The 27,195-nt window shown below is 43.4% G+C and overlaps 1 long non-coding RNA gene across 2 annotated transcripts; it reads right to left on the reverse strand.

Moving 5' to 3' along the window:
* Positions 1-9,726: 9,726 nt before the first annotated feature.
* On the reverse strand, positions 9,727-18,054 carry LOC138106285 (uncharacterized). Of its 2 annotated transcripts, XR_011148959.1 has the most exons (4): positions 17,908-18,054; positions 16,996-17,235; positions 12,194-12,329; positions 9,727-11,680 (listed from the first exon to the last, which is right to left on the reverse strand). It is a non-coding gene; the product is annotated as an uncharacterized lncRNA (long non-coding RNA). The 2 variants fall into 2 exon arrangements; XR_011148958.1 differs by lacking the exon at positions 9,727-11,680 and having other exon boundaries at positions 11,904-12,329.
* Between the last annotated feature and the right edge of the window lie 9,141 nt (positions 18,055-27,195).

Below are 27,195 nucleotides of genomic sequence, written 5' to 3' on the forward strand. Positions count from 1 at the left end.
GACAATTTACCATTCATTTAGCGGCGCCTTCGCCGGTGCCGGGCTCAGCACAACAAAGGCGAGAGCCCCAGCGCGGGGGCGGGGGCGCTTCTCCGGCAATTTCGGCCTCCTGATTTCGGGGAGAGAAAAAGGAGAAGGCTGTTAAAATTAGCGGGAGCGCCCTGGAGCCCCCCTCGCCCTTGCCGCAAGCCGGCGGCTCCGGGAGGGCGGCGGGTGCCGGGCGCGGAGCGGTGCCGCGGCGGCGGAGCGGCGGACCCGGGGCGGCCGGCGCCGGTCCCATGGCAACCGGGCGGCCGAGCCCGCAGCGGGCGGGAGGGCTCCGCGCATCCCCCGCACCGCAGCCTGCGGACGGGCGCGGGCCGCGCACGGAACCGCCCCGGCGGGGCGGGCGGGAGTGCGGTGAAGCCGCGGAGGAGCGCTCCTGGTGCGGGGGTGGTCCCGCGTCCCGAGCCGGGGCTCTGAGCTCTGCGGGCCGTGTCCGCTGCCGCGGGCACCGCGGCGTGAGCGGCACTGGGGGGCACACGGGCCGCCTCCCAGCGCGGACGTCTCATGCGGGTGTGTGAATGACTCAAAAGCAAATGGGCCCCTGTATTTGTATATGTCACATTCCTGTTGCCGCCGGGAAAGGCTCATGTATCTTTCTCCAGGACAACCCCCACCAATTAAAGTGGAATATTGGGAGTCAGCAGCCATAATTTGTTTGGTTTTCCGTCTCTGAGGACTGCCACTTGCTCGCAGTATAGCCTTCAAACAGCTACATTCCCAGCCCCCAGTTCTCATGCCAGTAAATTAAACCATCTTTATTAATGTTTATTCTTTTAAAAATTCTTTTAAAATCCTGGCAGATTTTATCACTATGTTGAAATTCTGTTTTATTTTCATGAACTAGAAATAAGAAACTGTAGAGAGAAGTACAGCTCTGAATAGTTACATCATTTACAATGAAAGTCAGAGGTGTATTATACCAGTCACCATTGGCTTTATAGAGCTTGTATCCCTTTGTATGCCTCACCATTTCCTGACTAAGCTGCTGTTTTCAACGAAAGGGAAAAAAAATAAATAAAACCGTGGATCAGGTTTTTTGGGGTTGAGAGATGAGTATATATACTTTTTACACGCACAACACCATGCAAATACATTGTGTTGCTAGTAGAGCTGGCTGTGCCATTCAAAGACTTTATGCCAATAGGATGATTTATTAATGGAGTTTGCATGACATTTCCCTGCACTGCCTGCAGAAAGGCATCACAGCATCATTGTAAACTCATCAGCACTGCATGGGGAAAACAAGGGGATGCTGAAACTACAGCTGGATGGAAGAGAGGACTGTAACTGGAGAGACTTAAAGCATCTCCCTGTGAGGACAAATCCTGCCCCCAGTTTTCCACATTTTGAGCACTCCAGTCCAAAGGACTAACAAGAAACCTTTGCAGCTTTTAAGCCTGAGACTCTGTGGGATTTAAGTGATTCAGTGACTTTGTACCTGTCTTTCTACACAGAATTTAGGATGAATTTTATCCATGGCTAATCCCATTGACTTCAAAGGGAATGCCTGCATAAGTGAAGTGGTTGATGTTTATTTAAGTGAGATCTTAAATATGTTTTAAAAAATGAAACAGCTTTGCCATTTAGTTTCTGAAGTTACTTCTGCTTTGATTCTCTTTCTCTGAAAGTTCAGTTTTTAATTTCTCTGTAATTGAGTATTTCTCATCAAGTCCTCAATTTTTCTGCAAGCGGAAAGCCTTGATATTGTTCAGAATCCAGTAAAAAGTGAACTATGGTATAATCTAATCCGGACTCCGTCAGAGAGACCCATGGACAAAACATATGTTGTTTGTTTTGGCTTTTAAAAGCACGAGTTAAATGCAGAGAAAACAGCATGGTGAGGTTTTAATCAGTGCAATAATGTTTTAAATCATAGAAAGAGAAGATGTGTAAATCTGTTCTTGTCTGGTTTTCCTTTTCACTTTTAATTTCAAGAAAATCTCTAATTGTAACTTCATTTTCTACTTATCCAAATGCTCCTTGAGACAATTTCTTTTACAGTAATTCAGATTCCCATTTCTGGTAGCTGGATTAAGTCAAGTCTTTGATGTCTTTTCTCTTCTGATAAGTTCAAAGTTTCCTGTTTTTGCAAGGTCCTCACGTTAGTTGATTTGTTTATTATTGGTTTAATTGAAGTGCCATTCTCATCACCCCCAGTCAGCACCTTTTTCCAAAATAGCTACGAATTTCAAAAAGTTAAACATGTCATCTTGTTGAAACCGAATAAAAACCACATCAGTGAGCAAGAGGGCTGTCCACTGAGTAAAATAGTCTCCAGGCTTGCCCATAGGTAAATGGATTGTGTAGGCATGTAACATCCTGGAAACACTGAAGATTCCTAAGTGCAAGAGAAAAAAAGCCTGTGCCATTACCTTAAAATGTAAGTAAAATGCACAAATCTACAGGTTAAAAAACCAAGAAAACCAAAAAAACCAAACCACTTTCCCTCCAGAGAGGAGCATCTTTCACCATCTATGGATTACCATTTTTTTAAGGCAAGTGGGCAAAAAGATAAATCAAGCTGCAGAGTTTATCTGACGAATGCTGTCTTCATATGAGGACCTGTTTGGTCTTTATCTTTTAAGCAGAGAGTGACTTCAATTGCAGTTAATATAAAGATTTATTAACTTGAGAAGTAAATATTGACCAAGGTGAAGCCAAGGTCAATGTTTACCTAGAGGACTAATAAATCTTTGCATTAACTTAAATATGGAAGCTGATGGGCCATATTTTGCTCTCAAATCAGTATCTACCCTAAATTAGCCCTACTAAGATACCTTTGTATTTGCACAAAATATGTTTAGTTTACAAACTGTTGTAAAATACATTCTGTGTGGATTTATCAGAAATAGGAGAATTAGACAGGATAACTGAATATTTCTTCACATTTGAAAATCTGACAAATACATAACTGTAGACAGCTAGAATTATTTTCTGCTTGAGGGTGAACAATGATTTAAGTGAATATAGGTTTGGGCAAGGGTTTTGTTTTATTTTACACTCTGGTAAATATTATAAATTATCATGGAGATAAGAGGATACTGAATTGATATTACCAACTTCAAGAAAGCACAAGCTTTTTTCTTATAATTTATATCAATACTAGTGTTGGCCCCATCTTTAGGACATGACAGGTGCCTGTTGTAGGTAAAACAACTAAAATATTCATCAAATCTGCTGGCCTGCCTTTCTACAGAGCCTCTTGAAATAATTTCAGTGTTACAGAGGTTGAGTGCTTTTGTCTTTATGACATTTAATTTCTAAGCCACACAGCTGTGCTGTTTTGTTGACCCTCACAGATGTAGCATTTTAGCTTATTTCATAGGGATTACTGGGCCTTTAACTTGTAAAGAAATCACCAGTCCTTTGGACCTACCACAAATATTCTACTATAGCTGTCTCTACGTGCCTTAGAAGAATATCACCTTTGTAAACCTCTCAGGATGCTTCATGAGTTTTGACAGAATTAGTATAAGTGCTTTTCTCCTTTGTTATCTCTTTAATAGATTTTTTTTTCTGGGTTCTCTGTCTCAGTTGTCTGGTTAAAATGCCGCTTTCTCTGTTCTCAGGAACAAAGAAATGGCTCCTGTTTAATTTAATCAAATTCTCTGGTCCCTTTCTGATAGAAAGAATAGTGGCCAATTTACCTCTAGCACTATTAAGTCCCCAACAGTTTTCCTGTGTTTGATTTCTGTATGTGCTTTCAGTACAGCCTTTTTTTCCCCTACCCATTTTCCTTTGTTTCCCTCTCTTTAGGAAGACTGACACAAAAGAATATCTTACCCATAACATATTCTTGTAGCAAAATCTAGTATTATTTCATTAATTTATTTCTTGACATTTATTTGCAATTAAATTAATTCTACCTACTGCACACATGAGGTTTTAGCAAATGAAAGCATTACTTCTCCAAGTACCAAATCTTTCTATCTTTGCTTTGCTTAGCCTTTGTGCAGCAGAAATCCTGTTGGCTGTAATGGAAAAGCAAAGTATTACTGACTTTAACAGTCCTGCTTGTGTGAGAAATGAGTCTTGAGTTTTGTCTGTTAGTAAATGTGTTCTGGATCATATTTCACAATCAGACTTTCATACTCTCACTGCTAACATTAGATTTCTAGGCTCAATTTTTTAGTTACGCTTCCCATTCATCACACAGAATAACTGATCCTATAAAATGAATCTGTGTTGGATGAAACAATAAAACGAGCATCCAGTCTCTGCTGCTCACTTTTCTCATGCAAGTGGACCCCTTGAAATCAATAGAATCATTCAGGGGAGTCAGACAAGCAAGAGCTAACTCAAAACAGGTACTCCATGCTGCCCAGAAACAAACTGCTTCTGTCCTCTCTGCCTCTATGAAATAAAGGTGCCTCAGGTTGTACCAAAATTATGAAAGGAAAGTAATTTTTAAAAGAATTGTAGGGGGGAGCCTATTTAAACCCTGATGGCTAGCTTTTGCATGCAAATAGTACAGTTTGGGAGATGAGCAAAAATGCTGTGGTCAGGAAATGTTAAATGACTACATTTTTAAAGGAATTGTACAACTGTAAATAATGCACAGTTAAAGCTTTTCTCACTTGTTTGGAACAGCAAATGCAACCTCTAAATTGGTCTTTTCTTAAATAGTGAATGTTAAGGCAGAAGGCTGAGAATGCATTAGAATGTTACTGCAAAACAGTTCTGCTGTTTAATTGATTTGTTTTCAGTTTGTTTGCATTCCTTTTTTATCCAGTGTTTTCAAATGCACTTCAGAGGGATAAAATATTGTCCAGTTTTGGTGACACTGTCACTGATACAGTAATTTTTAACTTAAAGTGAGAAAATCTTCACAGAAAGGGAATCTGGAATTTACTATGGCACATGGTGGAAATACAGATTTCCAGGGCTGTGTTTCATGGAAAGAAACATTCCTCAAGGCTCAGTCAAAATACCTCAGATGCTTCTCAAAAACCCATGAAGAAGCTGTACACTAAGATTTACTTGCTTATATATTTTAAAATAACAAATATATTCAGATCTCTCAATATGCATTTGTGGTTGAGATTCAAACAGGAGAAGAGCTTAATTTTGTTTATATAATCGATGGAATACAAATTTTATTTGTGAGATTGGTGGAATATAAGTCATACTACACACCAGTTTTCTGTAGCAATGAAAATCTAGTCAGACTGATGGTGTTTTATCTCTTAAGACCTGAATCTGCAGTTATTTTTAGGTATTTTTTTAAGCATGGATTGCTCCCCTAAGTAAAGCTATATACATGTTCATGCTGCTCTAGTTTTACTGTATTAATCATGATCTAAACATTTACAAATTGCCTTCTAATTTCTACTATATCATGATAATTAGGATCTTTACAAATACTACTCTGAAGTCAAAAGCCTGGCTAAAACATCAATTAAAACCTTAAGTTATGTTACTGCCAATAAGTGGTCATTAAGGGCACGTGAGGGCAGCCAGCATTGTTGTAGAATCACATTGTTAGGGGTTGGTCTCTAAAGCAGATGTTTCTCATTTTTATTTCTTTTTTTAAATGACTTATGAAATCTTAAGACAACTGAAAAGATAGTGAAGATTTTTTTTTCTATCAATAATTCATTATGAATGCAGAGATAATATTTTAAACACTAAGCGTTAGTATTGATGAGAAACAAATAGTCCCTGATCTGTGGAGAGAGAAACATTGCAATAATGCTGATGGTTTAGGAGAATGCTCACTACATTTTAATGGAGAGAAGAGGAATTAGTAGCTTTCTCTAGTGTGACAATTTTCCAGCAACATGAGAAAGGAATTTCTTCAAATACAATATACAAGCAGAATACAATTTCTTCATGCACTGCAATTGTTCCTACTTATTGGGAGGATATGACTCATTTTCAATGCATGCTATGAAAAGGTAGATTTTTAAATCTGTTCAGTAAGATTTTTTTTCATTTAGTATATCATACATAGTCAAAATTAAAGTACTGATCAGCTTTCTGATGATCTTGTGTTTTCCTGCATGACCTGTGAAGTGTACTGTTTGCCCAAAAGGAAGTATTACTGCTAAGAAATAGTCCCAGACCACCACTTCCAAATGAAAATAGTTAATTAAACAAATCTCAGAGTAGGTGAAAACTGTTAATTTCACTCACCTCCTTATTCCTGTATCACATTGCCATCCTAATTAATTTAATCTTCACTGAAAATGAAGTATAAACTCTTGTTTGGGAAGTAATAATCACAGCATGTAACAGGCTGAAATACCGTTCTTAGTCAACACCAGCTGTTTGGCTTGAGGTAGTTTGTGGTGTTGAAAAAGCATTTAAATTATACAGCAGCAGTGGACTTTTAATGGAATATCTGTTTCCACTAAGCAGAAACCTCTCTGTTGAATCTAAACATGAAACAGAGAAAAAGACTCACTCTCACATTTTTAATTTTTTTTTTGGTCAAATTTCAGCACGAAGTAGATGAAAGTATAGGGGATAAAGCCCACTAATGTAAGGAAAAAACAATGTCCTTCCTGCACATGCAATAAATGGGATTCTGAACACAATTACTTTGTAAGGTAAACCACATAATAAACAGAAGTTAGTGGCAGGCTAATGCCCAACAAAGAAACAGGGCAATTTAACATGCCTTGTGGTATCTTCAGTGTACAGCAGAGAATATTTCCTTTCTCCAGCTATTTTCATCTCAACTCAAAAAGTGCAGAGTTAATGGAATGGAAAATTCAGGCAACCCCATGCTCCTGATTTATGCATGAGAAACACTTCCTCTTACATTTCTATGATCAACCATTCTCTTTTTATTACAATTAAGTTATTTGCAGTTTGTTTGCTTTTCATGAGCATGGATGTTACCTGTCACAAGTTAGACAGGACACAAGTACTTCTGAGATACTCCAGAGTTCTGCTGACATAGGCATGTAGGTCATGGTGGCTAATCCCCTAATATAAATGCAGTTTTACTAGCCTAATTTTGCTTTTTTTGGTCACAGTACCTAATCCCCTAACATAGACTCAATTTTACTAGCCTAATTTTGGGTGTTTTTAACCTCTAAATTCCGTGGAAAGCAATCCCATGGTTGTATGGTGGGCATTCACAGCTGTAGGACTGTACTGGTACATCACACCACTCTCCCTACCTTGGTAGCATCTTCCTAGCATAGCCATGACAAAAACATCCACCCTAGCACTGCCAGTGTAAGTGCAAGCAGCTCAGGTGTAAAAGGCAGGCGTTGTGTGGAACTATCTGTACATGCAAACCCTGACCCGCAGCGTTATTTGCAGCCCTCCACCAGATACCTACATTTGACCCTTCAATGTCAACAGAAATATCTGACTACCAGAACCTCGTTGTCATCTCCTTTCATTATCACAGGATTTTCTTGGGCCTTTTTTCTGTTCTTCATATTCACAATGCTAAGCTTCCATATTAATTAAATGTCAACATTCACTAGTCTGAGACAATGTTATCCAATAAATACCTGCCTGAAGCCAACTACAGGAAGGGTGGAACTCACACAATTTTTAATACAAATTATTTGTTCACAATGTTTGATCAAATTAATCAGTAGCAGAGTAAATGGGAGCTGTAACCATGTCTGAAAAGGATGCCAAAAGAAGTATTAATGCTGCTGTTGTAGCTCATCTCTCCACTTTGCCTCCAACAGCCCTCGTTTTGGGGATGTTCTTCCTCTCAACTGGAGCTGCGTTGTTGTCTGTATGCACAACAGAATAAAGACAGCAGGAAGCCTCACACAAACAGAGTCTTATCTAGATCCCATGGGGATCTTTTTCTTTTCCAGGTGTCTCATTTTCAGTTCACGTAGATTTTTACTAATAAAAAGGGGGGGGAGGGGGGCAAGAATCTTGATGGGAAACCTAACAATGCACGGCCCTTTTCTCTCACTTGGTTTGACAATTTTAGCCACTGGCTGTAAGTGATGAAGCTCTCACGGGCAGATGTTATTATCTTGATTCCCCAGGTGAGGAAGCTGAACCAGGGGAGGGGAGGGGCTGCCTGGTCGCCCCAGCCCCGCGGAGAGGCTGCAGGGGAGCCCCGCGCTCGGGCTGCCCTTAATCTGCAGAGATAAGCAGCGCTTTTGGGCAGGTCAGAAATAGCATGTGGTGACATAGACCTGCCGGGAGCCTCAGGCCCGCTCTCCGCAGCACCTTCCTCCAGGCAGAGGGTTGGATTCTGCCCCATGCCGGATCACTCTCCCGCAGCTGGGAATTAATGGCTTCCGCGCAGGAGGAATGATACGTTCCTCATCAGTGCTGCAGATGGAGCTCCAAGCAACAGCCAAGGCAGGGGACTTCCACCTCCTCCTAACCGGAGGCAGATCGAAGCGGATGCCCTACACGCAGAGGGCTCGGCAGCGATTTCCCTAGGCTCTGTGCCATCCAGCCGCGCTGCCAGCTCCTGGCAATCTCAGCAGCCATCCAGGTGGTGAGAGGAATGGTGAGCCCAGGGTGTGCTGCGGGGCTAGAGGTCTTACTTCCTTGCCAGGCTCTTTGGGATTTCCCGCCTTCCACATGCTAGATACCTTCCTTTGGATGGGGTTTGCTGGGATTCCTGGGAGAAGCAGCCTCAACCAGCGCCTGCTGCCCCTGCACCCCCCAAAGCACGAGGTGAGCGGTGGGACCGTGCAGCCCTGAGCCTCCGCTGCATCCCAGCTGGGAGAAACTCATTTAATTGTTTGTTGTTGCCTTTTCTTCTGGGGCGTCAGCGAAGGACGAGGCAGCTCCGAGGCAGAGCCGCGTATATGAGCTCAGTGCTGTCCGTGGGTCTGGCTGATACCTCCCTTGTCCCCCTGCACCATCCCCACCCTGCCTTACTGCTGCCGTGCTCTCAGCTGTAGCAGAGCTGAAAGCAGGGGGTGGCAGCATCTCATACACGCTGCTTCAGAAACCCTCGAAAAGGACCTGGGATTTCAAAACAAAATGCTGCCACTGCCAGCACCGCAGCATTCTCATTACAATTCCACAATATCTATATCATCTATCTAAAACCTGGCAATTTTAATGACAAAGTACTGCGATGCCACCAAATATTTTTAGAACTAATAAAACCTCCGCAGAATATTTCCCTGACATGTATTAAGATCCAATTTCTGCATTCATTAGTAATATCAAATAGAATGTGGTGGATGGTTATTGGGAAAAAATTCATTCAATGTAAATTGATTTTGTATTATCAGGAATAATGTGGAGAGAGGCTTTTCCAGCTTCTTGAAGCTTCAGCCATTCCACTGCCTGCTGCAGTTTATGCCCTAATCTTGTGAGATTTACATAGCATTTTAATTTTCAGTCTTGCCTGCATTTGCCAGCTGAGGGATTCTTATTATACTTTAAATTAATTCCAAATTCACATCACAACAATAGTAAAAAAATTGACTACTGGCAAAGCAAGAGGCCAAATATGACTCAATTAAAATAATATGTATCACTATTAATCACCTCTGCCTGTTCGTCTACATTCCCGTGGTGGTACCTCCCTCTGCAGCAGCAGCATCTGTGAGTAAAGCCAGCTCTCATCCCTCTGCTCCTCCCTCCTCCCGCCGCCTTCCTGAGGGATGACGAGGAGCCCGGGAGAGTGGGAAGGAGCCCAAGGGGCAGTGCTAGGAGAAGCCCGGGCTGAAGAGGAGCCAGGCCAGTGCTGAGCCCTGTGCCGCCATGCGCTGGGCTGCCCCCCCTGCCTCCCCTGCTGCCTTGTCAGGATGTCAGGAAGCGTCCGGTCCTGTCGGTCGCCAAACCGAGCCCTCCGTGCGTCCGGCCGCCCGCCGTGGCAGCGAGCAGCCTTGTGCCAGCGGCCGTGTTGTCCTCGGATTTGTGCAGAGCTCAGATGGTTGCCAAAGCTTAACGCTTCAAATTGTTATTAACAGTTAATGCACATAAAAATAAGGCAGGACTGATGACAAAGAACAAAAGCAGAGCAGTAATAATCACACTCCGCAAAACAACCCCCCCTGGCTAAGCGAGCCAAAGAGGGCAGGGCTCCCGCACAGTTTGCCACCAGCCAGCCATCAGGTTAATCTGAGACCAGGCAGGGGCTGGCAGTGACAAAGGGGACTTTGGAGGCTGAGGCTGGAGGGCTGGCCCTGGCTGCCACCTCCTCAGTCCCTGCCATGGTCCATGGTGCAGCAAGTGCACTGAGGTGCAGAAACAGGGCGAGCTCTGGGGTAAGGGTCCCACAGGGCCTCGGCCCGGGGCAGCTGCTGGCAGCTGGAAAACAGGGTGATGAGCTGAGGGCTGTTCCTTTGGAAGCAGCCGACAGACTGACAAGCCTCAAATCTGCTCAGTGCAAAGCCCACGTGGCCCTGACGGTCATGGAGGCCAGGTTTAACACAGACCACTTGGATCTGTCTCTCCCCTGTTCTGTGCTTTATGCAATCACTGGCAATTTCTCCAGAAGGGAACATATGACTGCTGGCTCTGACCAACAGCCCTGTGCCCACACAGGCGGTGGGAGCCCTGCTGCATGGGAAAGCCCAAGCACAGCACTGGAGAGCAGGGCTGCTGTCTCTGTGTGACAGAAAAAACAGAGCCCCACACATTGCAGGCTTGCCCAAATGTGATTTTGAAAGTCATTACACAAGGCTGGTATTGCAATGCCTGTCCATGATATTATGGAGTTTTAGAAGAACAATCTTATTGCTCTTCTGCATCTGTCTAACCAACAGCAGGTTCTGTTGCCCCCAAAATCATTTAAATGCGACCCAGGAAGCTTCTCTTGGAAAGAGCTTTGGCAAGGTCTCAACCTTTGATAGAAATGGCCAGAACTGTGTGTGCAGGAAGTGATGCTGTCTTGTTCTCCCCTCTCTTTTTCCAGATAAGTCCTCTATGTGTCAGCACTAGATAGAGCCTATAGCACGGAGACAGCAGTCACTAGAAACCACAGACAGCTTGGTTCAAAGGAGAGCAAGGAAAACCACGCACTAGTTTACAGTAAGCATACGTGTTTGATCTGGCTGTGCTAGCTGCTCACAAAGCGCCCAGCCCAGTGCGTATGGGCTCCATTTCATTTGAATAAAAACACTTTGGGTAGCCATGGAGGAAACAACTTGCAAGAGGCACTTGCTAGTTTCACATGAGTAATCACTCATCTGAAACTGGTAACAAAAAAATGGCCCTGTAGCCAAGCACATCAAACTTCAGCTTGACTAATTTGTGACTGGTTATCTCTTTGTGAACAGTATGTTGAATCTAATCTGGGGGAAAGTGGGTAATTAATGAATCAGTCAATGACACCAGCTCAGTTAGGGACAAAGCTCAGTATCTCTTCTAGCTTGGGACTGTCATTTGTTGCAAATGATCAAACACCTAAAGAAAGAACATATTTGCTGAAAAATGTACTGAGCCAGGCAGATCCAGAAGCATTTGCAACACAGCTGGGCTTGGCTGCTTCCCTGGGTTACTGTTATACCACAGCTTTCCTCTACCGAAACAGCAACACAAGATGACGCATCAGGCAGGTTAGTAGTAAAAGAAATTATTTTTCTCTCGATTCTCATTGCTGAAACTGCTGGGAGAGGCATTTCCGATTTCCTTCTGCAGTAGCAGCTCTGGCCATCATGTAGTTTATCTGACCTTTGGCTATGCCACACCATGAAATCAGACACCACTAGGAGGGGGGCCAGAACAAAGCCTGGAGAGATTAATAAGAGCATTATTTGCAATGTGGCACAGGGCCATGAGTCACCGTGCAGCCAGGCTGCTGCACCTTCTGGCTACAGGAACAGCCCAAGATCTGCATCAAGCTTTCTGCTTACAAAAAAAAAACCCCAACCCCAAAAAAACAAAACAAACAAAACAAAACAAACAAACAAACAAAAAAAAAAACGCCACACCAACAAAAACCCCACAAAAAAAAAAAAAAAAAAAAAAACACCAACTTAACCTCAGTTCTTTTACACAAAAATCTGGTCAAAAGAATGAATGGGAAAAGAAGAAAAAAAAAAAACCTCAACTGGTGTGGGAGCAAAATATAAAACAAAGTTAATGTGTGACTTTCATTCAAAAGAGTCTATTCTTTGCATGATTGTTTGGGGCTTTGGGGGATTAACCAAAAAAGAAAAAAATTCTGCTTGTTCAGCCTGATGTTAATGTTGGTGCAGTACTTTCATTAGCACAAAGATTTGCTCACATGCCCCTCTAATACCTTCCACCTTCACAGCTGCAGTATTCTAGGGTGCAAATGCAGTTCTCTCTGGCAAACAGAACTTCATCTGATGTCATCACGTGCAGGTAGCTTGACTTGGAGAACACTAAATTCTGTGCAGGTCAGGTTCAAAGCACTTGAGGATAAAGAAATATATGTAATTATTATTATTACAGTTCTATACCAAGCCCAGATAATAAGAAAAGGAATTAGATGTCTTATCCTCGCCTGCATTTGACTGTATGGTTAGAGATCAGTGACATCTTGATTAGGAAACAAGAATGATATGAATCAAGAGATTCAAAATTAATCAAGAAGATGTGACTCACAGTGAATCAAACATGAACAATATGAATTGTGCTCCATGTTAAGGAGTTCCCTGATTGTACCAAGCTCCAGCAGGAAAGCTGAGACCAGAGGGAACCTCTGGGTGAGGAGCAGAGGGGACAGACCTCCTGGAAACAGGGCAGCTTCTCACAGCACGTCCAGCCAGGAGGAGGCTGTGCAGGACTTCCTACAGAAAACTGGCAGGAGTGTCCTTCTATTCGGCCCTGATTCTTATGGAGCATTTCAAACATCCAGGCATCTGCTGGAAGGGTAATACAAGAATGACCAGTCAATCCAGGAGCTCCTTATATTGCACAAGTGATAATTCCATCATGTGAATGCTGGAGGGGACAGCTGAGGATTACACTGACCTTGACTTCCAGTGCTGAATGTGGTCATAGTATCAGCTTAGATTTATTTTCTGACACCATTATTAAATTCCAGATCCAGAACAAGGCTGGGAAGGTAAGCTACAAAATAATTACTCCGGATTTCAGAAGAAGAAACTTCAGTTTACTGAGTTGCTAAAAAAAATCCCTTGAGATGCAACCATAGCGTGGAAATGTGCCCAGAAGTTCTGAATGATTTTTAAAGACAACTTACTGAGTAGCTCAGCAAAAAATTATCCTGTTGTGCAGGAAGATGGAATTTCAGCAGAATACTTAATTGGCTACAGAAGCATTTTCTTAATGAAACCAGATGCAAAATGGGAACATACAAGAGATGGACATGAGGGTCAGTACCCATTTCCTGAAAGAACTGGCCAGTGGGATTGTAACACTGCTGTCTGTGACAGCTGTCTAGACTGGGGAAGTCCTCAGTGTCTGGAAAAAGTCTAACACCTCATCTATCTTTAGAAAGGCGAGAAAGAAACTATCTGCTGATCACCATCATCTCGGTCACTAGAAGATCAGGGAGTGTGCCCCTCTTGGGGTCCACTTCTAAGGCCATAAAGGACAAAAAGGTATTTGGGAACAAGTAGTATGGACTTACTGGCAGCAAATCAAATTTGACTGACCAGCCTGCTTTCTAAGATGAAATTACTGAATGTGTGAAGATGAAAGTGCTGGCTGTAATGTACCCTGTAAGGTTTTGACACCATCCCACATAATGTCATTTGGAAGCTTAGAGGATGTAGGCTAGAAAAACAGGTTGAAAGAGGGACTGAAAACTCTCTGGTCATGCCTGACAGGTCACCAGCAAGCAGAGGTGCACCCAAGGGGTCAGTACCAAAATCCACACTGTTCAGTATCTTCATCAGATACCTTGATGGTGACACAGTCAGATTTGCTGATGACTTAAGCTGTCTGCACTGACAAATGGCAAAGCTTCAATGAAGAGGCTCCTTTATGTACCTGAGATCTGGGCCAACAGAGACCTCATGATGTTCAACAAGGAAACATGATCTGTTCCACGCTGGGAAGCACCTCGCTGAGGAGCCATCCAGGTTGAAAGGAGTTGGGGATTACAGAGGGCATAAGGCCAAATGTGCCAATTTGGAAAGGGTCCAGTAAAGTGCTGCTGAGATCATCAGAGGCCTGGAGCAACATCAGAGGGGCTGAGGGAGCTGAGCCTGTTTAATCTGATCAAGGGAAGGGTAAGGGCTGCTGGAACAGGGTGGCTATATAGAAAAGAGTCAAACTTGTCTTCTAAGTGCTAAAGGCTGTAGGAGTGGACATATGCTGAGGTCTGGACAGAACATGTTCTCTGGGAGGGCAGGGTAACCCTGAAACAGGTTGCCCAGAGAGGCTGGGGAACTTCTTCTCCTGAAGGTGCTTCAAGATTTAGCTGTAGTGTGGCTGACCTCATCCACTGTTGGTCACAACCCCATTTCAAGCAGGATGTTGACCTAGATGAACTCCCTGATTCTAGAAGTAACTAAACAAAATGATAAAGGTATGAAATGATAGACAATATGATTATAAATAAGATTAAGTGGATTCATTTCCAACTTGCAAGAAGGTTACACCATTTCATATTTTTCACAAAATATGTGATACAGTGATTCCTGAGTAACATTTTAAAAAACTCCACAATCAGGGCAGCAGTATGCAACAATGAGGAAAGACTGTAACCCAAAGAGTCAACTTGATCATTTGCAGGGGCACACTGAAACCATAAGCTTTCCAGTGCAGCCAAAAGCAAGCTCAGACACATAGAAGGATGAAAGACTCACAGCAGAAGAGAGCCCATGCTGAGGAGCAGAGGTGAGGGAAAGGACTTGAATATAGGCCAATTATGCTGCAGTAAGTTATGTCACCTCTGACACTGACATCATGGGCTGTTCTGCTGACCACCTCCTGAGTGGGAGACAAACGAACAGGAGTGAGTCCTAGAGGGTACAAAACGTCTTACAGTATGAGTTGGAAACATTTCAGGATGGTATCTTCCCAAAGGTGAACCACAGTGGAGATTGCTGCACTGGTCTGAAGAGACAATCCCACATTTCTCAACAACACAGGGGCAAAACTGAGTTTTGTTGCTTCTTAGCTGGAAAGAAAAGAGCTTTTATGGGCACTTTGATGTGTTTTCCTCCATCTCCTACACTAAGGCAGAGCTCTGCAAGCCTACGTCCAACCCACCAAGCCTGTGCCAAGCCCTGCAAGCCCTTGCTCCTGCCTCTGCCCCAGCACTGGGTAGGAAACTCAGTGGACTGTGGGCAAGGGCCGCAGGGATATGGTTTTACCCCTGCAGAACGCCTCTCCTGCTTCCAGGAATTTGCTTTCCTGAGCCATCTGTCCGTTCTACCCTCACCCAACACAGTTTGGTCTCTACATATTTAGACAAGGAACACACTCAGCATCTCTTAAAGCTTCCCAAAAGCTGGAAGTTGAAGCTAGACCAGCTGAAACAGGAGACAAGCCACAGTTATGTCCACAACATATATATGAAATAAATAACCGCAATTAACTATTGAAATAAATTAATGGTGATTGGTGAGCAAATGCTATTAAATTGAATGTATGTTTGTCCCAAAACCTGGTGTTTTCTGCAGCTATCAGGCTTGAAACATGACTTATCTCTGGGTTGGCTAGGCGGGAGGTCATCTAGATGAGGACTCTGGGTCTTTCCAGCCTTAAACTCTGTGGCTCTGTGGAAATGATGTGTCGGAGGGTTTTCCTCATCGTAGCCAGACTGAGAGCTTGAAATCCACATGGTTACTGACAACTCCCAACTGTCAGTAAAGCTGTTTTACAGAAAGTGTTACATGACTGATGTCTCTACAACTGCACTTTTCCAAACAGATGGGGGAAAAAAAAGGCACCGGTCTCGAATCAAATTAGTCTTGATGGATTATGCAAAAGAAACTTAACACATGCTCCACATTTTGAGAAACTTCTAAATATAACATCTCCATTGAAAACACAGTATATGACAGTGCTAAAAATACGTAAATACACATTTATAAAACTATTTTCACATTACAGAATGAGGATTACTTCAAGGGGCTGGAAAAATTACATTTTCTTGATGCAGGAGCCCCATGTCAGGGTTGCCACACCTTGTTTAACCTCACAGATAAGCTCATTTTTGAAAGCTTACTGTTTGACTTCTCAAGGTTTGTCTCTATGGGACACAGGGCAAAGATAAAAATGTTCCCATTGTAACTGATGGTGTAATTGCATTTAGAAATAATAAATCCATGACATTATGGAAAAATATTAAAATAACACACAAGAGAAAATATGATATTTAAATTCTGTTGCAGCTGGAAATGTACTGTAATAAAGAACTAACGGGTGAATCTTGGTCAACACTCTGGGTTTTTTTAATTATAATTAGACAGGGTATAATTTTATTTTACTAAAGTAGTTATACTGGTCAAACATTTACTGCACATGCACTTTTACTCACATTAAGGTATGATGCATCACTTTCAGGAAAGAGATACAGCAATGTAAGAGTAACACACTAGCAGACCTATGTACCTCCAAGTAATTGTACTGGTTTAAACTGAGCCATGCAGTTAAGGGAACACGCTGTGTACGTTCAAATAGGTTCTTGGAAAGTTAGTGATATTCTGAAGATAATAAGTCTTTTGTAATTACTTGCAGACATTAATAAAAAAGCAGTCTCAGAGATAGGACTTGCAGAATAAAAAATCCAGAATCGGTATTTGCATGAACAAAAAAGGCAGGGATTTTTTCTGAAAAATTTCAAATTACACCAGTAAAACAGGCCCTGAAATATATAGCAAAAAGGGCCCGTATAACACAGGAATTATTTTCCCAAGAAAATTACATCTGGATTCATTTATAGCCATTTTGGTACTCCAAGTGATAAAAAGAAAATCACATCTCTAGGTTCTTTACTCCATGTAGAACCTGCTTTGAAAAAAAGAACAATGACAACTTCCTAATTAAAAATTTGAGAGCAATTTTTAAAATAAGAGAAAGAGTGTCCCATGTAATTATCAAAAAGAATTCACATCATTTCAGGAACAACAGCAAAAAAATTCAACTGTAGCCTCCTACCTGGTACATGGCCAGGGAGTTTTCTTTGGTGAGACTGTGGCAGCCAGAAGAGGCATAAAAATTATTGCAGCCGTAGATATTAAGAACAGTAGCACGAGGGACAATTTTATTCCTCTTGTCAGTGAAGAGGCCAGGCCATCTTACGTGGCTCAGTAAAGACTAGTGTGGCTCTGTGAGAGTGGCAGAAGAACGTCCGTTTCTCCACAGGGAACAGCCAGAGTACCACCGTGGCGAAGGCACCTGCAGTTCTTGCAACAACAGAATTGTAACTGGGGGCACTGAAATAGTATTAACTAGTGCTTAAGCAGTGCTTTTTTTTGGTCTTCAGTATGTTTTACAAACATTAATTTGATTCAGCACTGGCTTATGGCAGCTTGCAGCAGCAGCCAGATGGGGCTCGCTGCCCCACCAGGCACCCACACGACTTTGCAGGGACGTTTGTACGGTGGGAGGTGCTGCCTGGGAGAGGACCTTGTTCAGGCATGTGCTGAGTCAATGTATTTCTCTGGCAGCCTGTACCAGCAGAACAATTATAGTGGCCAAAGAGTTATTTATAACTGTCCTCCCACAACAGGATTCTTGAGGGAGGATGTTGGTATGAGCACTTCTATTCCAAGTGCACACACAGCTACACACACCGCAGCTCAGTCACTATTCAATGCATGCAGACTACTCCTCTGACATAAGTCCTGGGGTTTATTTCCAAGGAGGTCACTTTTACAGGGGGAAAAAAGAATGCAGCTCCAACCACAGTCAGTCCACACCTCATGTGAAAGCCTGGAGGCCTCCCCACAAATTGCCATAACTTCTTCATGAACTCATCAGGACTGACAGCATGGTTAAGCCTCTGACCATACAAACAAACCCTAATGCTAATGTGGCTTCACACACTTTGGCTTGCTTTAGACTCACCTCCTCTCAGGAAACAGCCACCATGCAGCTTCAGAAGCCCATATAGGAGTGGGGAGAAGGAAATTTATTCTTGAAAAACTCAGGGCTCAAACTTCTCACCCTGCAGGAAAGCTACCCCACCGCATGCAGCCAAGCCTCGCTCCCTGCTGGCTGCAACCCCTTCAGTTGCTCATGTGGAACAACTTACAAAATCAGATCAGTGCCTAACCAGTTTAACTAGTAACCTACCACAGGTGAAGATTTACTTCCATAGTATTCTTACTTTCTTGTACTCTACAATATTGATGAGCCAGTTAGAAAAAAGAAAGAATCTGAAACTGCAATGACAAATGCCTCATCTGCAAAATGCAGTGGCATGTATGGGGCCTCCAGCATGTCTTCTTTATTGTCCTGGCTGGGAGCAGGCTGGTAGGAACAGAAATAGTCCTTAGGCACTCCAAAATGTGTGCCTGTGAGTTTATTTTCTTTGTTTTGCAGTTTCCAATGCAAGCGTGCAGCCTGCCTGTCTGCTGCGAGAAGGCTCTGCAGCATAGGAGACACTGCTTCTAGCACTGAGGTTTTGTACATTTTCTTTTTGCAGCATATCCCTGTGCAGGGGGAAAATGTGCATTTTGCTCTTTGTGCACAGAAAATGTAAAGAAACTGGGAAAACATTACAGGGTTTTTTACTAACTCTCTCAACAAGCCAACATAATGGTAACAGAAGACCAAAAGCAAAATCTCCATGAGAGAGAAAACAAAGCCTGTCTCTCTTCCGTCTTGAATCTCAGGGTCCTGCCAGGCAGGCATGATGCTTCACACATTTAAAGATGCAAAGCACATAATAGGAGCTGTATCATAGGGGAAATAAATATGTCTGCATGCATTTCAAAGAAGCGAGGCCAAGCACAAGCCTTTCTCCACCGTTTTCCTTCGATACGCAAATCTCTTTCTTTATGTACTACCACAGTGGTAGAAGGAGGAGCTGCAAAAGGGAGACAGGTGACTGATTCAAAAATTAGGATTCAAAACCTCTTGCACACAGACTAGAGATGTAATCTTTTGTATTGATGGCACTGAATTAAGAAGGTTTCATTCATGGTGATTCTCAATTTATTTCAGCTACACAAACACTGGTTTGCTTTGGGGGTTCAGAGAAGCAGGAAAGATTTCATAACTCCACTGTGTCAGAGTTTGACAGCTGGTTTTCATTCCAGACAACATAACGGATGTACTGCAGCTATCAAGGTGCCAGTATCAAAGAACCAGCAGATATGTTGCCCTTCAAAATTATTTTTATTCTAAGATTCATGTGCTTTATTGTACTTTCTTTAAAAAAAAAAGGAAAAAAGAGGGGGAAAAAATCCCTCTTCTTGGTGGCACTAAAATTAGCAATGCCTAGAATAGATACCAAAATTGTCTTCTTCCCCATTTATTTTGCTCAGATGTGAATGACGCTGCATCATGCATGGAAAAGGAGCATATTAGTCTCATTCTGCCGGAAAAACAAGCACATTACATTGCTGAAATGTCAAATTTCCACCATGCATTTGATAATAGACTGTGTGCTCAGTTTCTTGCATCCGTTGTAGCAGCTCACTGACGATACGCTCTGCCCCTGCCATCAGCCAGCTGCCCTTTGGATTGAATTGCTTCAGCCAACTGGGGCTTTACCAGTCGCCCTTTCAGGTGTGGCCTGGCCTGTCAGATGACTGGGTATTTCAAAAATAGTTAATACTTCTTTTAACAACAGAATTCTACACCTGACTGATCTTTTTAAATTTTATTATCCCATAATTTTCCATCTTGCGCTCTTCCCACAAAGATTTTGGCTACCGTAACAGGTGAAAGGTCACACCTGGACATCATCCATCACCGTGGCATTTTCCCTGCGCTGCGATTGCATGCGTGGCTGTTTGTTTTGCAGGCTGTGGTAAGCAGGTAGGAACAGCTCCAGTGAGAAGGGCTGTGTGCTGCCGATGCAGGTCCCCAGATGACTTCCATCATAATTTTAAGGCTCTGCATGTCATGAAATGCCCTGACATTAAGTTTCAGTCTGTTTCAAATTATACCAAATGCACATAAATCTCATTTGAAGTGGTCCTCCTCAGACACAGGCTGTGACAAGCTCAGGGTGAGGAGAGCTACATAATTAGGAAGGATTGTTATATCCTAGTTATCATTTGGGACAAAAAAGAAGAAAAGTACTTAGAGTACCTTTCTTCAACTCAGTTACCAAAAACCAAGACTGGAAAATATCAGTGATCATACACATCTTCTCTGAAAACTCTGGAGAGGAACTGGCTTCTAGAAATACTTTCCCTCAAGCTGTAGCCTTGTGAAACCTGCTTGTCTCCAGAATCTTACAGCAGTAGTTGAACTCTCAAGCTGTGCTGTCATCTGCCTGGGTTTAGACACACTGCTGCTGCAGGCTAGAAAATAAACGTAGGGTCAGTACCCAAGGGATGAGTGTGTAAGAGGAGAGGAAGGAGCCTGTATCAGTGAGAAGTGACCCACTTAAAGAGCCCCAGCCACTGCCTGTTTCTCTTCCCCCACCTTGCCCCCTCCTCAAGCAGCATGGGATGCCACATTGAGCAGAAAAAGCAGTGAAGGAGGAAGACTAACACACCTCCAGGCACCGGAAAGTAGTCAGCATCTCCAGGAACAGGAAGGGCTTAAAGAAGCAGTGAGCACAGAGAAGATGTTACCAGCTTGATGGAGGAGAGAAGCACTGTAAGAAAACAAGAAAGAAAAGTGGACAAATTAGCTGAATAAATTTTCTGGTGAAAACAGCTGGATGAGCATCTCTGGAGACTAAGAAAAACTAGAAACAGAATGGAGAGATCATCATCATCTGTCCATGTTTATAATGATGACAGATATGACAACCCATCCAATGCAAGCATTCCCATTGTGCTGTGGCACTTTCTCTTCCCAGAACAAAGCTCCTTGGCAGTTGCATCGAGGACAACAAAAAATTGACGTTTTACTGCTGCCTCCTGTGTTTTTATTTACTGTTCGCTGTTTCTTTTTTGCTTTTGTATTTTCATTTTTTCCTGTTTTGGTGATGATCAGTAAAGAGCATTACCAGCAACACTGCATTGCCTGTGAGCAGGCACAAGAAAATTCTTTGCTGCCTTACAGTTTCTTTCACAAGCTGGATCCTCTCAGAGGCTTCATAGCAGCATTTGTCCCTCATCAGGTGTCACGTAAAACACCTCCATTAATAGCCAAGCCAAAAACTTTTCATTGCAGTGTTTCTGTAGCCCAAAGGGTCTGTACTAACTATGTTATTCAGTTTTGTGCTCATGCCTTCGGTTATATCCTGATCTCTATGATTTGAGAGTACAGTCTCTCTCTTCCCTCTTCAATACATTGCCAATGCAGATATTTCCATCACACTGTAGGGAATATCCCACCAAGTACCAATTATATATCAATAGCAGGTATGAGACCCATGACAGAAGTTGTATTACCACTTAATCGCTACTCATCTCTGTATTTTGCTGACCACTATACGAGTAGCCATGTAAAATACCTTGTCCCTCTGGAGGGAAGAGCAGGAAAAATAACTGGCACCTAAGTACTCCCTTCAGAAACTGAGCAACTGTGTTTTGAACTTAAAATAAATTAGTTACTGACACTTCCCTGGATGGTGGTTTCCACTCCTGAGAAAAGCTCCACTTTGTCCCTGACTACCATTCATCCACACCCCTCGGTCTCAGGCTGCACAGGATGGGGAGGGTAGCCCAGGCTGTCAGTGGGCTGGCAGCCTGCCATTGCAACTCACAGCCACAAAAAGGACTTCAGAAGGGGCCCTGGGAATTGCAGACCAGGAAGTTTGCCATCCATCCTTACTAATGGCAGGAGGGTCTAAAAAATTAAAGTAGACAAGGATAAACATGGTCTGTTGGGAACAAAGCACTGTGGCTTCTGCAGAGAGAAACCCTGCCCCACCAACCCACCACAGCCCTCACAGTGCGCCAGAAAAGACAGAGAGTGGGTGCAGCAGACACAGAACTGTCCAATTTTGAAAAAACTTTTGATCAGGTTCTATACCAAAGCTTATCAGAGAAACTAACTCACCACATGATGGGATGACTCTACAGATAAAATTTGGAGGCAGGACATGAAGCAAAAGATAAGGCCTAACAGCCACTTTTCAGGGTGGAAAACAGGCATCAGCAAAATCTCTACATTTTGGGATTTATGGCAGGACTGGCTTTACTCAACATTTTCAGTGAATAACTGAATAGGGGAGTGTACAACAGTTTGTATGTCACAAAGGTCTTTCAGGCAAGTAGCTCTAGAAGGACTTCATAAAATTGAGTGAGTTGGCAATGGCTCTATAAGCAGACACTAGAAGAGTTAGGCAGTGATGAGCTCTAACATCCAAACCCAACCACTGGGGATGCTGGGGGAATGCAGAGAGGACAGGCTCACCTGCTCTCTGTAGGCAGCACTGTCAGACTCAGGGCTGGATGGACCCACTGGTCTGGTGCAGCCATTGATGCCTTACATTCTTAATTGTGCTCCAGCACACCATCCCAAGACACTTCCCAGTTTCAGTGCACACTGTGATGGAGCAAATTCCCAGCCTGGCACTAAGCCTGAGATGTAAAAACCCATGGGGTCCAATTGCTTCAGTCCCCAACGTCCATCCACGTCCTCCTAGTAGCTGCCCAGCTGGCAGGCTGACCTGCCAGGCACACTAAATATAAACCCCTTCAAGGACCACAGAACAGTTAAAAAGAGAAGGAATCAGATCCTGTAGATGTGCTTTTGCACACGTGCATTCTCTCACTTCCTCCTTCCCCAATATCAGACATTGCAGAGTAAAGGCCCGTTCAAAACCGACAAACACTTGACTGGAGATGCCGTCCTTCAGCTCTTCATCGTTCTGTGGATTTCTCTGGGGTCTGATGAGCATCCTTTTAAGGTCCAGGATCACTCACCATCCCATTTTTCCTCTTCAGCCTCCCGGTGCAGGAATGCCAGTCCCTGGGCCGGGGAAGGGCGGTGCTTTTCGTGGGCAGAGGCTGCCGGGGCTCTGCCTGTTCCTCCACAGCCCGGCCGCGGAGTGGGTAGGAGTCAGTGGCTCAACCAGTTCCGTAGCCACACTTTTGGCAGCCAAACTCGGCCTGATTCAGTTCCCTTCTACCACGCCAGGGATCTCTGACCCCACGCAGCAGGTCCCTGTCCGAAACACCTCTAAGGAAAGGAGCCGAGCCCCCGCAGCGGCGGGGCAGCCGCGCTCCGGCTGCGCGCTGAGCCCCGCGCCCGGCGCGGAACCGGGGCTGGGAAAGCGAGATCAGGGCAGCAAGATGTAGCAGCATGTGAACTCTGTCAGCCCTCCGTGCTGTGTGCCTCCTGCACGGACAGGTAACGGATGAATTCTCTGTGTCTCCCAGCTCCTCCCGCTTCCCCCGTTGTTTGGGCTGTACTCTGAAGCCTTTCCTGCATTGCGTCCCATTTTTCCAATGCCCAGTTCCATGATCTCGGAGATTCTTGAGCTCACTTTACCGAGGGAGAACTGATGAGCCCAGACCGAAGAGAGACCTCTGCTACCACTTAGAGGAGCTGCATCCCAGCTCCCCTCCCCCAGCCCCTTCAACACCACCCACACAGCAATCCATCAGCATCACCCTTGGAGCATCTGGGGGCAACATGTAATTAGGAATGATGCTGTCTGCCATTTATAGACACACTACTGCAGGGAAAGGCTGGTGAAAGTAATACCCACCGACAGACATACCTCAGAGCGTGCATCGAACATTAATGGGGAAAAGTAATGGAAAGGTGGAAGAAAGATACAGAGAGGAGAGGGAAGGATGAAAGCAGCAGTGTAATCCACACAGCTTTAAACCAAAGCAGTCATTAAAATATCCTCTCAGTGTGATTGTGACGTAGTTGTATGATAAAAGTTTATTTGAATAAATAAATCAATCCTGTAAAATAGAAGCATCCTCTCTTGCTGGGTAAGTAGAGCAGCATTTGCTCCATGATTCCTTTACTCAGATACAACCCAGCAGAAACTGCAGGCATCCACACACTGCATTGCCAATGCACAGGACATCATGGGGGGGCCCATGGTGTTTTTCTCTCAAAGTCTTTTACTGCAAGAGATCTTATTTGAGATTTGCCTGACAGCTGATACTGTGTGTCTCAAGCATGCCTGCTCCTCAGTTTGGGAATGTTTCAATTATTTCCTATTTTGAATCACCATCTTAATTTTTTTTAAAGTATTTGAAAACTTGGTTGTGCCTATCATGACACTGTAAGTATTTAATATGCAGGTTGTGTGTTCACTCTGGAGCATACATCAGCCTATTGTCACAGCAAAAAACAGCTGTTTGTGAGATGCTGTAACAATTCTGCCAACACTCAGTAACTAGCCCTGGATAAAGCAAAGTCAAACAAAAGGAGTGTGAAATATGACAAGCAGTGTGTGGAGTGGTAACTCAGAAGGGCTGAAGGAGATGGCAAGAGTAATTAGCCAAATAAAAACAGGGGACAAATTATTTAAGTGCATCATGACTTGGAATCAAGGAACAGAGGGAGTATGTGAGGACTGGAAAAACATTGGAAGGAGCTAAAGTAGAGATTCCTGCATTTGTCCCACAGAAAAAAATCATGTAGGAGATACGTGCATCAGTGAATTTCAGTTAAAGAAATGAAAGGGGGGGGAAGAGACAGAGAAGAGGTAAGGTAATCGAGAAGACAGTGACTGAACCACTACTTTGCTCAGTAGGAGAGAGGGAAGGAAGCAAATGGACCAGCTGCCCACTTAGGGCACAGCAATGTGGCAACAGACGACAGCAAAGACCTGAGTTCTGTGCTTTTGGGGCTATGGCAGATGCTCTTCTAATGGAGAGTTTTTCAACTGCCGTATGAAGCCAGATCAATTCTCTCCATTGCTTTGTTCTTTCACTTGGTTTGCTCATCTGCAGCAGTAGAACTGGTGGCAGTTAAATAGGATGGAATTTATATCAGGCTTAGAAATTGTACTTGCTGCCTATGGCTTCCCTGCAGAACAGCTTCGAATTACACCACACTTGTGTGAAGTTGCAGAGTTTTGTCATCTAACCAGCCCACCAGTCCAGAGTACATAATGGGAGCTGCACCATTGTCATCTGACTCCCATATGCCCCAGCCTGGAACCTTCTGCCAGTGCACAGTCACCCTCAGATCAACAAAAGCTTTTGCCTGGCTGACGGTTTTCAGGACCAGCTTCCCAGACAAGTAGGATGGCCTGTCTGCACCATTAGCTAACTAACAACCATCTTTTACCTATTCTTCATGTGTCTATCACCACAGGATTCCAACACCACTAGCACCACATTTAATTCATCTGCTACAGATTGGAATGAACATTCAGCTGAAATTTTATTAATTTACTTGTGGATTTTCATTAATTACCTTTTAGTTTTGTGGATTTTTGCAGTTCCTTCAATAGTTATTGCTTAGGGGTTTTCACACTATGATCCTGAGAGGTGACTTAATTCTGTATGAAAGATGTCTAGCTCTGTTCATTTGGACTGCTCACATTGAGGGAAAGGGAGAGGTATATCCTTCTTTCAAGATTCAAATAATATTTATTGAGATTACAGAAAATTACTTATGGCCTCAGAGAAGAAGGAAAAATCCAGATTTTAGATTGCTTTTGTAGTTTTGTGCCTTTCCTTTAGGTGTGCAATGATGTAGCTCTGTCTGTTTTCACACAGAAGGAATCCAGCTGAGAGCATGTTTTATTATAACTCCAGATGATGTTCAAGAGGATGAAAAACTCATTTTTCTCAGGTGGTCAGAGAACAATTCCCAGTAAACTGACATTCTTTCCTCTCTGATCTGAATTCTGCAGAGGAATTCAAATTGTTTATAAGCCATGTGAAAGATGTTTAAAAAAAAAAGGGTGGTCCTAGACTTTACATTTTCAATTACTTTTCAATCTCTTAAGAACAGTCATTTAGGTCAGAGTAGTTAAACTGCTATAAAACAGCTGCTAAAGCAGTCTTCTATTGTAAATTAAATGGCAATTTTACCAAACATTTGCATTGCATGACTACATTAGAATAAACACAAATCCGGATTTTAAAAAACACTTAGGAGAGGAAGGGTTAGGCCTAAAGTAGTGATTCATGACCTCATGATAATTTGAGTCCTTGGCAAAAATTTTAATAGATTTTGTTACTAGTAGGTCAGGCATGATATTAAAAAAAATTACAAAAATATGGGGAGATGGTCCAAACTGGAGCTCTGGAGCTCCACACCTCAGAGGGAAAACCAAGATTCTGCTCTTGCTGTCAGTCAGGATGATATATCACAGGCATAGCTGTAGCTTCTGAAATGGCAGCTTCTTAAAACATACTCATCAAAGCAGCTCGTTTTCTTCAGTTTAACCAAGGGAATTATCAGAGGAAAATGAGTTATGGTCACCTATACACTGATGGCACTGGTGAACAGTAACAACACTCAGCACTCATAGCAGTTTTCAACTTCAAAGCGTTATGAATGTCACCCCTGGGACATCCTGAGGAGGTGGAAGTCCTCACTGTGCCAGAGCCAGCCAGGTAATGTTGGTGCATTGATGCCAAGTGCACATGGGATGGAGGCAGGGAGAGGAACTTGTAATCTCTCTGCCCTGTAGACAAATGCTCTGGCTATGGATATACTCTGTCTTTTCTAAGGCAGGGTGGGGTCTTGATCCATGCAAATTAAGGACAGATTTCAGTTACCCTGCTCTGGCTGTGACAGCGTACAAGCAGCGCAGGCACAAGGCTCACTACCCTTGAACTCTCTTCAGCCTTCCACTGCCAAATTTCCCTGTCTCTTGTGTGCTCGAAGACCTTGTAGCCATCTAGGCTAGGCTAGGATTTGCTGGTCTAGGATTTGCTCTGGAGTGACTGAAAGCAAGGGAGTTTCATATTGTTAAACTGCTTATAAATCACATAAATTATCCTCCTTTCCATTTCCATAAAATAAAAATGTCTGTAGGAATCACGATCCAATACTTGGCTGGCACGAGCACTGCCACAGTGCCCCTGATGCAGGCGCCTGTCCCCAGAGCAGGAGGCAGAGCCCCATGACCGAACTCAGGGACAGCTACAGCAAGGAGGTGTTTACCCATGAAAGGAGATGGGAAACTTGAAGCTTCCTTAATAGCCATTTCCCAAAGCAGGTAAGAGCTGCAACACCAGCACATTACTGATTCTTCAAACCTTCCTTTCTATCTCATGCTCTGCATGGCTGCAGATTATGTTTCCAACACAGAGCATGAGCCACTCCCCAAACCTAGATAGATTTTCCTAC

This window comes from Aphelocoma coerulescens, chromosome 2, assembly GCF_041296385.1.
Source record: "Aphelocoma coerulescens isolate FSJ_1873_10779 chromosome 2, UR_Acoe_1.0, whole genome shotgun sequence".
Taxonomy (NCBI): Eukaryota; Metazoa; Chordata; class Aves; order Passeriformes; family Corvidae; genus Aphelocoma; species Aphelocoma coerulescens.